At 39.0% G+C, this 17346-nt stretch overlaps 1 protein-coding gene and 1 pseudogene across 6 annotated transcripts in view; one reads left to right on the top strand and one right to left on the bottom strand.

The window, feature by feature from the left end:
* The window catches only part of RALGPS2 (Ral GEF with PH domain and SH3 binding motif 2), a 187037-nt gene that overhangs the window by 21234 nt on the left and 148457 nt on the right, over positions 1-17346 (top strand). The window lies entirely within an intron of this gene.
* Positions 678-2088, bottom strand: LOC103879654 (annotated as a pseudogene).

The raw sequence follows: 17346 nt of genomic DNA, 5'->3' as shown, positions 1-17346 counted from the left end.
TAATTTTTGTGTTTTTAGTAGAGATGGGGTTTCACTATGTTGGCCAGGCTGGTCTCAAACTCCTGACCTCAGGTGATCCACCCACCTCAGACTCCCAAAGTGCTGGGATTACAGGTGTGAGCCACCATGCCCAGCTGAAAAAAGAATTCTTAAGAGAATGAAAAGACAGGCTGCAGGATAGAGAAAATACTTGCAAATCAAATGTGTGATTAAGACCTTGTATAGCCGGGCGCGGTGGCTCAAGCCTGTAATCCCAGCACTTTGGGAGGCCGAGACGGGTGGATCACGAGGTCAGGAGATCGAGACCATCCTGGCTAACATGGTGAAACCCCGTCTCTACTAAAAAATAACAAAAAACTAGCCGGGCGATGTGGCGGACGCCTGTAGTCCCAGCTACTCGGGAGGCTAAGGCAGGAGAATGGCGTGAACCCGGGAGGCGGAGCTTGCAGTGAGCTGAGATCCGGCCACTGCACTCCAGCCTGGGCGACAGAGCAAGACTCCGTCTCAAAAAAAAAAAAAAGACCTTGTATATAGAATATATACTAATGAACTCTCAACTAAACACCAACAATCCAATTTTTTAAAATCTGCAAAATATTTGATAGATACCTGACCACAGAAGATATGCTAAGTATATGAAAAGATGTTTAGTCTTTATATATATATTTTTTTATTTAACAATAGTATTTAATGCTGCCAAAAAGTATAAAAATACAGTAGGAATGGCAGTACAATACAAAGTAATCTTTCCTAATTTGTTTCTTGTATATCTTTCTGCGTTTCATACACATATTATAAACACTTCACAACACATCACATTAAAGGTTCTGCAAAGTCTTATGCTGGTGGGTGCTCTTCATCCCCTGGATGTAAAGTTTACTTTGTAAACAAACAACTGTGAGGCAATCTAGAGGGTTAGCAAGCCTCACTTTAGTTTCCAGAGTGGGCTTCAGGTCTTGCTTTGCACATCAGTGGTTCAAAATTTATAGCTGCAGAATATTCTCAAGTCATGAATATTAGGTGTCTGTCAATCTTGGCCTTTTTCTTTTTCGTTCATTCTCATTTAGCCTCTGTTTCATCTGCTGCACCTTCTGAGCTGTGGTGGCCTTTCTTTCCTCTCGAATACATTTCCGTAGAGCACTCTCATTGTTCTCCTCCATTGTATCTTGCATTTTAGAAGAAAGGCCTGTACTTCAGTCACCTGTCAGTTTTTATTCTTCTAGACCTATTCTGTTCCCATTGTATTTTTCAGTCATTATTTTGTTTGGTGAATGATCAAAAGCTAGAAGATAAGTCTTCCTTAGAAAGTTCTTTCCATTATTTCTGTATACTAGAATCTCCCTTTATACATTTGCTCCTTATATTATAGCCATGTATGAGAATCTCAGTTGATCTGGGGTCTGAGATAAGACCCATTCGGTATTTTCTCATGTTCAGTAACACTTGTTTAATGTTAATATCGTCTCCTTTTTCCATCAAAACAAGACAAGTGTCTACCAGAGAGAAGGTGCCGGAGTGCCCAATTGCTGCACTACAGTGGATCACTGCAGGCCCGTGGTCAGGGTTCAACGAGCCAGATTTTCTCACTTTAAACAAGAAATTGAGAAATGAAGCTGGTAATTTAGGGACTCCAAAATCTGGCCAGGTAGTATAATGAAAGTGAGATATTGTTCTGGTTTCACCACTATTGATATTTTCTAATTGTAGTAGATGTACTGTATAATATGACTTCATATCTTCTGACAAGAGCTTCACATTGAATCCTGTTTCTTTACAGCATCTCTTGGTCATCTGTTGGCCAGTACTGTGCATGTTTAACCGATTCTTTTTTCACAATGTGGTTCAGCATGACAACTGCTTTGGTCTTCTGCTGCCAAATCATAAGCCAGAAATGGCAGCGTGTGTTAGGAAGTGGACCCTGTGTTAAGATGTAACTTCTTTGTGCTTCTTCTATGTCAACTAAGCTGGCATTAATATGATCATTCTCAGCATTTTGCAGTTTAACACAACTGTGATCATCAAGTACAGCGGCTGTCAGCGATGCTGAGCATCCAACTCCTTTAACTCCCGCTCAATGGTGGTGGGCATGGCAGCAGGAGCGAGCTGGTGTGAGCAGAACCTGTGCCAGCAGAGAGGCTCAGGCCCCGCACGATCCACGGAGAGCCTGTATTATATTAATTATCATGTTAATAGTCACTAAAGAAATGGGAACTAAAGTCAGTGAACTAGCACTGCCTACCTGAAAGACTGACCATACCAAGTGTTAGCAAAGATGTGAAAGACTAGAACTCTATACTTTGCTGTTAGGACTGTAAAACAGTTCAACTACTTTAGGAGACAGTTTGGTTGTTTCTTAAAATGTTAACATACAGGCCGGGCACCATGTCTCACGCCTGTAATCCCAGCACTTTGGGAGGCTGAGGCAGGTGGATCATCTGAGGTCAGGAGTTCGAGACCAGCCTGGCCAACATGGTGAAACCCTGTCTCTGCTGAAAATATAAAAATTAGCCAGGCATCATGGCATATGCCTGTAATCCCAGCTACTCGGGAGGCTGGGGCAGGATAATCCCTTGAACCCGGGAGGCGGAGGTTGTGGTGAGCCAAGATTGCGCCACTACACTCCAGCCTGGGCGACAGAGTAAGACTCTATCTCAAAAAAACAAACAAAAAAAACCTTAACGTACACCTACCAGCAGTTCCACTCCTAGGTATTTACTGAAAAGACTTGTGCACTAACGTTCACAGCAGCTTTATTTATGATAGTCACAAACTGGAAAAAATGGATAAACAAATTGTGATATAACTATACTATTTAGCAATATAAATGAATGAACTATTTATTGGTAGTCACAACAACAGGGATGAATCTCAAAATAATTATGCAGAGCAAAAGAAGGCAGGCACTGGCTGGGCACGGTGACTCACACCTGTAATCCCAGCACTTTGGGAGGCTGAGGCAGGTGGATCACCTGAGGTCGGGAGTTCGAGACCAGCCTGGTCAACATAGTGAAACCCCATCTCTACTAAAAATACAAAAATCAGCCAGTTGTGGTGGCAGACACCTGTAATCCCAGCTACTCAGGAGGCTGAGGCAGGAGAATCGCTTGAACAGGAGGCGGAGGTTGTAGTGAGCCGAGATGGCACCACTGCATTCCAGCCTGGGTGACAGAGCAAGACTCCATCTCAAAAAAAAAAAAAAAAAAGAAGGTAGGCACTTTGGTGGTGACTAAGTATGTTCCCTATCTTGATTTTTCATAGGTGTATACTATATAGTTTGAACTATATAATTTATTACATGTAGCCTATATATATAAATAAAGGTTTTTTGTTGTTTTTTGTTTGTTTGTTTGTTTGTTTTACATTGATAGGGATGGAGTCTTGCTATGTTGCCTAGGCTAGTGTTGAACTCCTGGGCTCAAGCTGTCCTCTTGCTTACAGGTACACACCACCAACAACCCATTTAGTCTATCACTTAATTGATAGACTAAAATTTAGCTTTTGTTTTTGGACCAAATCTGTTTTTAAACATTTTTAAATTCATGCAGGCTCAGTACGGTGGCTCAAGCCTAATAATCCTAGCACTTTGGGAGGCCAAGGTGGGTGGATCACCTGAGGTCCAGAGTTTGAGACCAGTGTGGCCAACATGGTGAATCCTTGTCTTTACTAAAAATACAAAAATTAGCTGGTGCCTGTAATCCCAGCTACTCGGGAGACTGAGGCAGGAGAATCACTTGATCCCAGGAAGCAGAGGTTGCAGTGAGCCGAGATCACGCCATTGCACTCCAGCCAGGGCAACAGAGCAAAAACTTTATCTCAAAAAAAAAAAAAAAATATATATATATATATATATATGCGCAATAAAGATTTACTACAGATAGAAAATGATAAAAGATTGATTAAAAACTTTATATAACATGCATTAGGGTTCTCTAGAGGGACTGAACTAATGGAATAGATATATATATATTAAGAGGAGTTTATTAAGTATTAACTCACAGGATCACCAGGTCCCACAATAGGCTGTCTGCAGGCTGAGGAGCAAGGAGAGCCAGTTTGAGTTCCAAAACTGAAGAACTTGGAGTCTGATGTTTGAGGGTGGGAAGCCTCCAGCATGGGAGAAAGGTGTAGGCTAGGAGGCTAGGCCAGTCTCTTCTTCACATTTTTCTGCCTGCTTATGTTCCAGCCACACTGGCAGCCGACTAGATTGTGCCCACCCGGATTAAGGGTGGGTCTGCTTTTCCCAGCCCACTGTCTCAAATGTTAATCTCTTTTGGCAACACGCTCACAGACACACCCAGAATCAATACTTTGTATCCTTCAATCCAATCAAGTTGACACTCAGTATTAACTATCACATGCATCATTACTTCATTTTTCATATACTTTAATATATACAAAGCAGAAAAAGTTGAAAGAAATTTTGTTTTTAGAAATCATTAAGAAATAAAATTCCTTTGGAGTAGTGGTTTTCAGCTGGAGACTGTTGTCTTGGAGACATTTGATTTCACAACTGTTACTGGAATCCACTGTAGAAGCCAGAGATACTTCCACACAGCCTGCAATGCACAGCAAAGTCCTCCTCAACAAAGAATTATCTAGTTCCAGATGTTAGCAGTGCCAAGGTTGAGAAACCCTGATTTGGAGTATCTAAAGTCAATTTTAGTTGTTTATTATTTAATCATGTGTTATTACATGTTCATGTGTTGAATATGTTACTGCCAAAACAAGTTGCTAAACAAAAACCTTTTAAGAAAATTGTGTATTCGGCCTTTGGGGATGTGTGGATGATGTGTTCATGAGACTCTTTGATTCATGAAATAATTATTTTTGTGTAGCCACCTGGAGTTCTATTTGGATGTGTTGCAGTACTTGTTTTCATATCCTTTGAAAAAAAATGTTGAACTATTACCACTTGTACACCTCATTCCCCAACCTAGTCTGATAGAGGCCACCAGTAGAGCTTAATTTTAATTGATAGACTAAAAATTAGTTTTTAAAAAAATAAGTGGTGGCTATTCAAAATCTGAAATTTAGATTTAAGATTTATTAATTTTGAATGCCTACCTAGCCAGCTTTTTTTCCAGTGTTCCATAAATAGGCCAAGATACTGGATCTTAGATCTAACTTTAGCAGTTTTACCGATAACCCTTGGATCTTTAGTATTTTCTTCTTTTTCCATTTTAAAAGAGAACCTTGAGGAGAGAGAAGGTAGATATGAATGGAAGAATAGGAGGAAGGACAATTATTTGGATTGGTTTGAAACGTTGGCCCCTAATATGTTGTGTTTGAGGAGTGGTATTTTTATAAACGGAGTAATACTTGGGATTTTGTAAGTTCATTTTGATGAGGATCTTAGAAGTAGCTTGCTGCTCTTGCAGTTATCTACAGCTGCTCCAGAAGACTGATGGCTGTATGACTGGATTTGATCCATGCACAGAGGTAGAGAGTACCTTACTTTGCATATTACTCACATCTATTGCACTAAAGCAATGCTTTCTGGCTGGGTGCAGTGGCTCACGCCTGCAATTCCAGCACTTTGGAAGGCTGAGGCAAGTGGATTGCCTGAGCTCGGGAGTTCAAGACCAGGCTGGGCAGTGTGGCAAAACCCCATCCCTACAAAAACAACAACAACAACACACACACACACACACACAAATTAGCCGAGCATGGTGGCACACACCTGTAGTCCCAGCTACGTGGGGGGCTGAGGCAGGAGGATCTCTTGAGCCTGGGAGGTTGAGGTTGCAGTGAGCCAATATCACGCCACTGTACACCAGCCTTGGTGACAGAGTGAGACTCCGTCTCAAAAATAAATAAATAAATAAATAAATAAATAAATAAATAAATAAATAAAGTAGAATCTATCCATTTTTGTTCTAGGTGAGAGGTTGGCAAACCTCTAAAGGCCCAAAGAGTAAATAATCTGCGCTTTGCAGGCCATGCAAGTCTCTGTTGCAGCTATTCAGTTCTGCCTTTGTAGTGTGAAAGCAGCCATAGACAACACATAAATGGATGAGTGGCTGTGTTCTGTTAAAATTTTATTTACAAAAATGGGGCTGGATTTAGCTTGTGGGCCAGTTTGTCAAATGCTGTTTTGGCCACCAGTGTTTCCTCTTTGGGATATTTGACATTTTCTGCTTAATTTTCCAGTGGTGGCTTATTGCAAATAAAAGAGAGTGGCACCCTTTCACTTGCAGCTACTGTGCTGTGTGTAATGGCTTTTACTGATGATGGTATGTAATAAGTGAATGACGTGAACTTTAAGAAGTAGAATAAGGCAACCTTAGCTTTTTTCTCTCTCACAGTCTGCATGCAGCTGGTTGATGAATTCAGGCACTTTTACTTTGAAAAGTCTCTGGAATTAGGTTTTTTAATGTTCGTATTTATAATTTCTTGGCTGCAGTAGGATAATAAACCTCCTTATCGCCCCTTCTGCATTTAAGGTTCTCAAATTCATCAATGTCCACAAATGTTACCTAAGTTACCTTTCTAAAATAAAAGTATTGTGGTACATTTCTCTGTCTATAATTATGCAGGGACTCCCAGTCGCCCAGAGCAGTGGTTCTTAACTGCTTTTTATTCCTGAGTCCGTTTGAAAATCACTAATAGCTATGGACCCAGGAAAATGAGTTTATTTTTGTGTGTGTTCATGTACACAGTTTTCATACTTCGGGGGAACTGGGCAATGTATGGCCCTAAAGTATTATGCATGTCTCTTAGTTAGGAAATCTTGATTTACATTAAAGTGCATTTCTTTCCATGCTGTCGTAAGTGCTTCATGAGCTGGCTAGAGTCTATCTTTGTAGTTTATCTTCCATGTTCACACACACACACACACACACACCACCCCCCATGCACTCCACCTCCCCAACCCGTTGTGCTTTTTTCTACAAAGAACCAACATTCCTCCGTTGCGGCAATTTCTTCCATTCTTGTGGCTTTGCAAATAGCATTTCCTCGTGCCAGGATTGCCCTTACCATAAATTTCCCTTCCATATGCCCATTTTCTACTTGTTAAGACTCATCTCAGATATCAGATTCTCTGTGAAGATATTCCTGACATCTCTTCCTTGGCAGACAGAAGTAAATATGAAGAAATTCTAGCAAATGAAACAAATAGGGACACCTTTTTTCGGAGTGGGGAGGAAGATGGAAGGAAGATTTATTGGAAAGCTTTATTTGCTCTTCTTGAGAGAGAACACTATTCCATAACCTTCTGAACCTCTCTAAGCCTCCTTTTCTAAACTGATTATCAGTTTCTTAAATTGATTACATTATTGATAAATAATATTTATCTTGGAGGGGTGTTAGAATAAATGACGAGCAGTGTTTGAATCTCTGTAACACCTCAATACTTATACAGGAAATTCCCTTCTTCTGGTCATTAGGTGGCTTCTGGAACTTATGCAGGAAGGAGTAAGTGTATGTTCAGAGACCTGGTACTCTCAGTTCTTAATAAAAATGTTGTGCTGAAAAACTAGGTCATAAATTTACTAGAACATTTCTTGAAATCCTTCTGGTGAAATTAAACTGTGTGGGTAAGCTACAAGTCACTATGCAAATATTTATGTTGTTATAGGTATTGTTACTTTTAAAAAACCAGAGGGATCTTTACTATTAGAGCAAAAAACTTTTTTTTTTCCTAGTCAGTTGCTGATAGAATAGATTCCTGGCTTTCACAAATTAACACTTACAATTGTGGGTTCTCACTATTCCATGAATGACAGGGAGGATGCATGGCATATTGATAGTTTGTAATTTGCTGAGCCCAGATTGGTCCTAGTCTACTACCGAGTGGGTAAATCTCAATGTGATTTGCTAATCTGTACTATTTGTGTAGTAATTTTTGTTTTTTTTTTGAGACAGGGTCTCACTCTGTTGCCCAGGTTGGCGTGCAGTGGTGCAGTCTTGGCCCACTGCAGCCTTGACCTCCCAAGCTGAAGCAGTTCTCTCACCCCAGCCTTCCAAGTAACTGGGACTATGGGACTATAGGCATGAACCACCATGCCCAGCTAATTTTTAATTTTTTTTTTTTTTTTTTTTTTGTAGAGATGGAGGTCTCGCTTTGTTGCCTAGGCTGGTCTTGAACTCCTGGGCTCAAGTGGCGCTCCCACTTCCCTCTCCCAAAGTGCTGAGATTACAGGTGTGAGCCATGTGGCCTGGCCATAGTAACTTTTGTTGCCAGCACTATCTTTCTACAGCTGGAGCCAGCTCCTACTGCTGGTGATCAAAGAGAAGCAAAAAGCAATAGCTATAGAAGGAAGAATTTAGAGTAAATTAAAGAGTAAAATGTAACATTTCGTGATGGCTTTAATTCATGATTCATATGAGTCACCTTTACAGTTTACATAGTAATGTGAATAAGTATAAATTATTTAAATCTTCTTAGAATTATTAAAGGTCTGTAGGAGTTAAAAAATAATTCTACTTTAATGTTTTATATGCCATAGTAGTATTCTCCAATTTGGAAATCTTTCAAGTTGTCTTGGAAAAAATACTTCATAAACTTATACCAAGGGTCTATTGTAGTTGAACTCATTGCTTAGGTATCCATTTGTTGAGACTTCTGAATTCAGTATGGTCTGTCTCTTTTTCTGTCTCTCTTTCTGTTTCTGTGTATATCCATCTGAATGGAATTTGTAAGATATAATTTAATAGTCCATTAATATGGACTGTACCTTTTCATTGTGTACAGTCCAGGCTTTTCTATTATTGTCACAAACATTGCCCTTTATTTCTTCAGACTCACTTCCTGATGCTTCCCATCTCCGTTTGCATTTGCCCTCTGTACTGTACTTGAACTACTGGCAGTCCACTGAATATGAGAAGGGATTTCACTGTTCCTTTGTACATACTGTTTCCTTTGTCATCTTACTCAACTAAAAAACTTTTATCAGAAATGAAGAAGGAGAGAAACCAGTTATTTTACACCCGGCCACTCACACATTTCCATAGCATTTAAACATTCAAGAAGGGCTGACGGAAAGTGCCAAGGATTAGCAAACGGAAGACTTGAATTTAAGATCTACCTGTGCCATTAATTGGTTATGTGGCCTTGGCAAGATCACATGACCTTGGCATTGGATTGGTGTTGTCTTTTGTAAAATCAGGATTGGAACAAAGCAGTGGGTTAGCAAATTTGTCCTTTTTTTTTCTGCCTTCATATTCTTTCATTCTTACACATTTGAAAGATACAACACTTTCTCATCACTTTACAATGAATTCCTACAGCCATAATTCTCTATGGTATTCAGGGTTGGGACATGGGCCCTGAGACGAGGCAAGTATTAAAAGACCTGGGGTTTGAAATGCACCCTAAGTTGAGATCTCTAAGATATCTTCCATCTCCTAAATAATATTCATCTGTATTATTAGCACGAGGCAAAAATATTTATGGATATATGAGCTTAGGTCCAAAAAGCTGTTCTTCAGCTTATTTTGTCTCAAGTCCAGATTGACGCTAAACAAGTGATCACTAACGCCATCTGTTGGTGGTAACAATTGTACTTTTTCTTTTAAAATTTCTGTTGTAGCATAACGTTCACCATAATACTATCAAACAAAAATGTTGGGGACCAAGCGTCTCTGTTTTATTATGGAGTGGAGTTAGAGATACTTATGTACCAAATGCTTTAAACAGGAGGAAAAGACCATAAAACACTTCAGTTTTAACAGTACCTGCATTAGAGTTGTGCTGTTTATTGGGTGTGTAGCTTTGTTGGTTTCTATGAAAATTTGCAGGTTGAAGGTTTGTTTCTTTCTTGTTTTTTTTTTTTTTTAGACGGAGTCTCGCTCTGTTGCCCAGGCTGGAGTGCAGTGGCGCAATCTTGGCTCACTGCAACCTCCGCCTCCTGGGTTCACGCCATTCTCCTGCCTCAGCCTCCCGAGTAGCTGGGACTACAGGCACCTGCTACCATGCCTGGCTAATTTTTTGTATTTTTAGTAGAGACAGGGTTTCACCGTGTTAGCCAGTACGGTCTTGATCTCCTGGCCTCGTGATCCGCCCACCTCGACCTCCCAAAGTGCTGGGATTACAGGCGTGAGCCACCGTGCCCAGCCTGCAGGTGGAAGGTTTTTAAGTTGAGGAGCTTCTGTATAACTTGGGAGAATTTACAGTTTCCCTCCCTTTTTATTTTTAAATAATTTCAAACTAATAATAAGGTTAAAATAATAGTGTGTTAGGGTTCTCCAGAGAAGCAGAATGAATAGGATGTGTATATATATTTTATATACATAATCCTTATTTATTACACATACTACATAATTAATTACACATACTACATACTTTCTTGTATATACTATAAGGAATTGGCTCACATGATCCTGGAGGCTGAGAAGTCCCAAGATATGCCATTGGTACGCTGGAGACCCAAAATAGTTAATATGTAATTCCTGACTGAGTGTGAAGGCCTGAGAAGCAGGAGAGCCAGTGGTATAAGTTCTAGTCCAGAAGCCAGTAGGTTCTAGACCTGAGAAGAGTTTTGATGTTTCAGTCTTGAGTCCAAAGGGAGGAAAACACCAGTGTTCAGTTAAAGCACTCGTTCAGCCTTTTTGTTCTATTCATACTCTCAACAGATGAGTTCTGCCACATTGGGTGGGCAATCTGCCTTACTCAATCTACTAATTCAAATTTTTATCTAATCCAGAAATACCTTCACAGACACACCCAGAATAGTGTTTGACCAGATGTCTGGGCACCATGTGGTTCAGTCAAGTTGACATATAAAGTTATTCAAAATAATAAGAGAACTCCTATATACCTTCTACCTAAATTTACCAGTTTTTGTTTGTTTGTTTGTTTGTTGTGAGACAAAGTCTCACTCTGTTGCCTAGGCTGGAGTGCAGTGGTGCATATCTACTTGTGCCTCCCAGGTTCAAGTGATTATCCTGCCTCAGCCTCCCTCGTAGCTGAAACTACAGGCATATGCCACCATGCCTGGCTGATTTTTGTGTTTTTAGTAGAGATGGGGTTTCCCCTTGTTGGCCAGGCTGGTCTTGAGCTCCTGACCTCAGGTGATGTGCCTGTCTTGGCCTCCTAAAATGCTGAGATTACAGGCATGAGCCACTGTGCCTGGCCAGCTCACCAGTTTTTAACATTTTGTCACATTTCCTTTTTTCTTTTTATTTTTTTCCAGTGTGTGTGTGATTTTTTCTTTTTTAATTTCAGTTTTTATTTTAGATTCGTGGGGTATATGTGTAGTAGATTTGTTCCTGGGGTATATTGTGTGATGCTGAGGTTTGGGGTATGATTGATCCCATCACCTTGGTAGTGAGCATAGTACCCAGTAGTTAGTTTTTCAACCCTTCCCCCTTTCCCTCACTCCTCCTTCTAGTAGTGCCCAGTATCATTGCCATCTTTATGTCCACAAGTACCCATTGATTAGCTCCCACTTATAAGTGAGAACATGGCAGTATTTGCTTTTTTGTTCCTGTGTTAATTTGCTTAGGATAATGGCCTCTAGCTGCATCCATGTTGCTGCAAAGGACATGATTTCCTTCTTTTTTTATGGCTGCATAATATTCCGTGGTGTACATGGACCACATTTTCTTTATCTAGTCCACCATTGATGGGTACCTAGCTTGATTCTATATGTCTTTGCTATTGTGAATAGTGCTGTGATGAACATATGAGTGCATGTGTCTTTTGGTAAGAACAATTTATTTTCTTTTGAATGTTTTACCCAGTAATGAGGTTGCTGTGTCAAATGGTAGTTCTATTTTAACTTATATGAGAAATTTCCAAACTGCTTTCCATAGTGGCTGAACTATTTACATCCCCACCAACAGTGTATAAGCCTTCCCTTTTCTCCGTAGCCTCCAACATCTGTTATTTCTTGACTTTTTAATAATACCTGTTCTCACTGGTGTAAGATGGTATCTGATTGTGGTTTTGATTTGCATTTCTCTAATGATTAGTGATGTTGAACATTTTTTTCATATGTTTGTTGGCCACTTGTATGTCTTCTTTTAGGAAGTGTCTGTTTGTATCTTTTGCCCTTTTTTTTTTGCTTGTTCAGTTGTTTACATTCCTTATAAATTTTGAATATTAGACCTTTGTCAGATGTGTAGTCAGTCAGTATTTTCTCCCATTCTATAGGTTATCTGTTGACCCTGTTGATTGTTTTCTTGTGGAAGAGCTCTTAGTTTAATTAGGTCCCACTTGTCAATTTTTGTTTTTGTTACATTTGCTTTTGAGGACTTAGTCATGAGTTATTTCACAAGGCACATGTCCAGAATGGCGTTTCCTAGATTTTTTTTCTAGGATTCTTATAATTTTAGGTTTTACATTTAAATCTTTAAATCCATCTTGTTAATTTTTGTATATGGTGAAAGGTAGGGGTACAATTTTATTGCTCTGCATATGGCTAGCCAGCTATCCCAGTACTATTTATTAAATAGGAAGACTTTTCCAATTGCTCATTTTTGTCAGCTTTATACAGGATCAGATGGCTGTAGCTGTTGGCTTTATTTCTGGGTTCTCCATTATGTTCCATTGGTCTATATGTCTGTTTTGTACTAGTACCATGCTGTTTTGGTTACTTATGGTAGCGTTATGGTATAGTTTGAACTCAGGTGTGTGATGCATCACACTTTGTTTTTTTGCTTAGGATTGCTTTGTGTTTTTGGATTTTTGTTGTTGTTGTTGTTCCATGTGAATTTTAGAATAGTTTTTTTCTGGTTCTGTGAAAAATGATGTTTGTAGCTTTATAGAAATAGTGTTGAATCTGCAGATTGCTTTGAGCAATGTGGCCATTTTAATTTGGCCATGTCGTTTATTTACCACAGGCTATTTGGCCTGTAGTTTAGTTGTTTTGTTGTGTTTTCGCCAGGTTTTGGTATCAAGGTGATGCTGACTTCATAGAATGAGTTTAGGGAGGAGTCCCTCCTTCTTAATTTTTTTGATTCTTTCAAACCAGCAGCATGGAATGCTTACCGATTTGTTTGTGTCATGTGATTTCTTTCAGCAGTGTTTCGTAGTTTTTGTAGAGATCTTTCACCTCCTTGGTATTTGTTTGTTTGTTTCTGTGTATTCCTAGGTATTTTGTTGTTGTTGATTCTATCGTAAATGGAATTGTGTTCTTGATTTGGCTCTCATCTTGAACGTTATTGGTGTATGGAAATGTTATGATTTTTGTATATTGACTTTGTATCTTGAAACTTTACTGAAGTCATTTATCAGTTGTAGGATCCCTTTTGCAGTCTTTAGGGTTTTCTAGGTATAGAATCACATGGTTAGTGAAGAGAGCTAGTTGGACTTCTTTTTTTCCTATTTGGATGCCTTTTATTTCTTTCTCCTGTGCGATTGTTCTGACAAGGACTTCCAGTACTATGTTAAGTGAGAGTGGGTATCCTTGTCTTGTTCCACCTGTCAAGGGGAACACTTTTAGCTTTTGTCTGTTCAGTATGATTGGCTGTGGGTTTGCCATAGATGGCTCTTAGGTATGTTCCTTTGATGCCTAGTTTTTTTGAGGGTTTTTATCATAAGGGATGTTGGATTTTATCAAAAGCTTATTCTGTATCTATTGAGATCATAGGGTTTTTATTTTTAATTCTGTTTATGTGGTGAATCACATTTATTGATTTGCATATGTGGAACCAACCTTGCATCACAAGAATGAAGCCTGCTTAATCATGGCGAATTAACTTTTTGGTGTACTGCTAGTAGTGTGTTGAAGATTTTTACGTCTATGTTCATCAGGGATATTGGCTTGTAGTTTACTTGTTTTGTTGTGTTTTTGCCCGGTTTTGGTATCAAGGTGATGCTGGCTTCATAGAATGAGTTAGGGAGGAGTCCCCCCTCCTTGATTTTTTGGAGTAGTTTCGGGAAGACTGTTACCAGTTTTTCTTTGTATGTCTGGTAAAATTTGTGAATCCATCTGGTCTAGGGCCTTTTTAGGTTGGTAGGTTTTTTATTATTCAGTTTTAGAATTTGATATTGGTGTGTTTAGGGTTTCCGTTTCTTTCTAATTCAGTCTTGGGGGGGTTGTGATTTTCCAGGAATTTCCAGGAATTCCATTTTCTCTAGATTTTTTAGTTTGTGTGTGTACAGGTGTTCATAATAGTCTTTGAGGATCTTTTGTATTTCTGTGGAATTGGTTGTAATGTCACTTTTGTCAATTCTGGTTGTGCTTATTTGGATCTCATTTCTTCTAAGTTTATCTATCTGGTGGTCTGTCAATCTCATATAACCTTTCAAAGAACCAACTTTTGGTTTCATTGATTCTTTTAATTTTTAATTTTTGGAGGTATATAGTAGGTGTATACATTTAGGCAGTACATGAGCTATTTAGATGGAGGCATACAGTGAGTAATAATCACATCATGGTAAATGGGGTAGCCGTCCCCTCAAGCATTTATCCTTTGTACAGGCAATCCAATTATACTCTTTTAGTTATTTTAAAATGTACAATTAAATTATTACTGACTGTAGTCACCCTGTAGTGCTATCAAATACTAGGTCTTACTCATTCTTTCTTTTTATACCCATTATCTGTCATTTCCTTACCCACCCCCCCATCCCCGCCCTCATCCCCTCAACTGCCCTTCTCAGCCTCTGGTAACCATCCTTCTACTCTCTATCTCCATGAGTTCAATTGTTTTGATTTTTAGCTCCCACAAATAAGTGAGAACATAAAGTGTTTATCTTTCTGTGTCTGGCTTATTTCACTTAACATAATGACCTCCAGTTCCATCCATGTTGTTGTAAATGACAGGATCTCAGTCTTTTTATGGCTGAATAGTACTCCATGATGTATATGTATAATATTTTCTTTATCCATTCATTCATCTGTTGATGGACACTTACAGTGATGTTGAGAACTTTTTCATATGCTTCTTTACCATTTATATGTTTTCTTTTGAGAAATGTCTATTCAGATCTTTTGCCCATTTAAAAAAACAGATTATTAGATTTTTTTTTTCTGTAGAGTTGTTTGAGCTCCTTATATGTTCTAGTTATTAATCCCTTGTCAGATGGGTAGGCTATTTTCTTCCATTCTGTGAGTCTTCTCTCTGTTGATTGTTTCCTTTGCTGTGCAAAAGCTTTTTAACTTGATACGATTCTATTTGTCCATTTTTATTTTAATTGCCTGTGCTTATGGGGTGTTAATCAATAGATTTTCTTCCAGACCAATGCCCTGGAGGGTTTTCCGAGTGTTTTCTTGTAGTAGTTTCATAGTTTGAGGTCTTCGATTTAAGTCTGTAATCCATTTTGGTTTGATTTTTGTATAAGGTGAGACTTAGGGGTCTAGTTCCATTCTTCTGCACATGGATAGCTAGTTTTCCCAGCCCTATCCTTTCCCCATTGCCAATGAATGTTCTTGGCACCTTTGTTGAAAATGAGTTCACTGTAGGTATATGGATTTGTTTCTGGATTCTCTGTTCTGTGCAGTTGGTCTATTTGTATGTTTTTATGCCAGTACCAAGCTATTTTGGTTATTGTAGCTCTGTAGTATAATTTGAAGTCAAGTAATAGGATTCCTCAGTTTTGTTCTTTCTTTTCCCCCCCGTCCCCCAGGATTGCTTTAGCTATTCTGTGTCTTCTGTGGTTCCATATAAATTTTAGGATTGTTTTTTCTATTTCCATGAAGAATATTATTGGTATGTTGATAGGGAATTGCATTGCCTGGAATCTGTAAATTAGTTAGTGTGTGCAAGTTAAAAATATTGATTCTTTGAGTCTGTTAACATGGAATATCTTTCCATTTTTTTTGGCATCCTCCTCAATTTCTTTCATCAGTGTTTTATAGTTTCATTGTAGACATCTTTTACTTCTTTGGTTAAGTTACTTCCTATGTATTTAATTTTATTTGTGGTTCTTATAAATGGGATAACTTTTTAAAATTTCTTTTTCAGATTGTTCACTGTTAGCATATAGAAATGCTACTGATTTTTGTATGTTCATTTTACACCCTGCAACTTTACTGAATGTTTATCAGTCCTAATAGTTTTTTGGTGGAGTCTTTAGGTTTTTCCAAAAATAAGATAATATTATCTGTAAACAAGGATAATTAGCCTTCTTCCTTTCCAAGTTGAATGCTTTTTCTTTCTTTCTCTTGTTTGATTGCACTAGCTAGGACTTCCAGTACTGTGTTGAATAACAGTGGTGATAGTGGGCATCCTTGTCCTGTTCTGGAACATATGGTTGATGGAGTATTCTGTGTGTGTCTGTTAGGTCCAGTTGGTCTGTGTCAAATGTAAGTCCGTAATTTTTTAGGTTTTTGCCTCAATGATCTAATGTTGTCATGGGGATGTTGAAGTTTCCCACTACTACTTGTGTGGCTAAGTCTTTTCTTAGGTTTAAAGGTACTTGTTTTATGAATCTGGGTGCTCTAATTTTGAGTGTGTATATATTTAGGACAGTTAAGTCTTGTTGAATTGAATATTTTGTCACTCTGTAATGCCCTTGTCTTTTTTTACTGTTTTTGGCTTAAAGTCTGTTTTCTGTGATATAAGAATAGTAACCCCTGCTCTTTTTTGTGTTCCCTTTGCATGATCTTTCTCCAGCTCTTTACTTTGAGCCTATGGGTGTCATTAGATGTGAGATAGGTCTCTTGAAGACAGCAGATGGATGAGTCTTTTCTTTTTGTTTGTTTGTTTGTGTTTTTTTTGTTTTGTTTTGTTTTTTGAGACGGAGTCTTGCTCTGTCACCCAGGCTGGAGTGCAGTGGCGCAATCTCGGCTCACTGCAACCTCCGCCTCCTGGGTTCACGCCATTCTCCTGCCTCAGCCTCCCGAGTAGCTGGGACTACAGGCGCTCGCCACTACGCCCGGCTAATTTTTTGTATTCTTTAGTAGAGACGGGGTTTCACTGTGTTAGCCAGGATGATCTCGATCTCCTGACCTCGTAATCCGCCTGCCTTGGCCTCCTAAAGTGCTGGGATTACAGATGTGAGCCACCGCGCCTGGCCGGGTCTTGTTTTTCTTATCCAGTGTGCCACTCTGTATCTTGAGAACTCTGCTGTTAGACTGATGGGGTTCCTTTTGTACGTGATCTGACCTTTTTCCCTATTTGTCTCTAAGATTATTTCCTTAGCATTGACCTTCGACAGTCTGGTGATGATATGCCTTGGTGATGTTCTTTTTGGATAGTGTCTCACAGGTGCTCTGGATTTCTTGTACCTGGATATTTATCTCTTTAGCAAGATTAGGGAAATTTTCTTGAATTATTTTTCTCAAATATATTTTCCAGGTGGTTTTCTTCTTCTCTGTCTCTTTCAGGAGTGCCAGTAGGTTTGGTCAGTTTACATAATCCCATATTTCTCAAAGACTTTATTGGTTTTTTTTTTTTTGAGTGTCTTGCTCTGTCACCTAGGCTGGAGTGCAGTGGCACAATCTGGGCTAACCG

Source organism: Papio anubis, chromosome 1 (genome assembly GCF_008728515.1).
Source record: "Papio anubis isolate 15944 chromosome 1, Panubis1.0, whole genome shotgun sequence".
NCBI classification, from domain to species: domain Eukaryota; kingdom Metazoa; phylum Chordata; class Mammalia; order Primates; family Cercopithecidae; genus Papio; species Papio anubis.
Note: the sequence above shows the minus strand (reverse complement) of the source record. Positions and strands in the feature narration are given on the sequence as shown.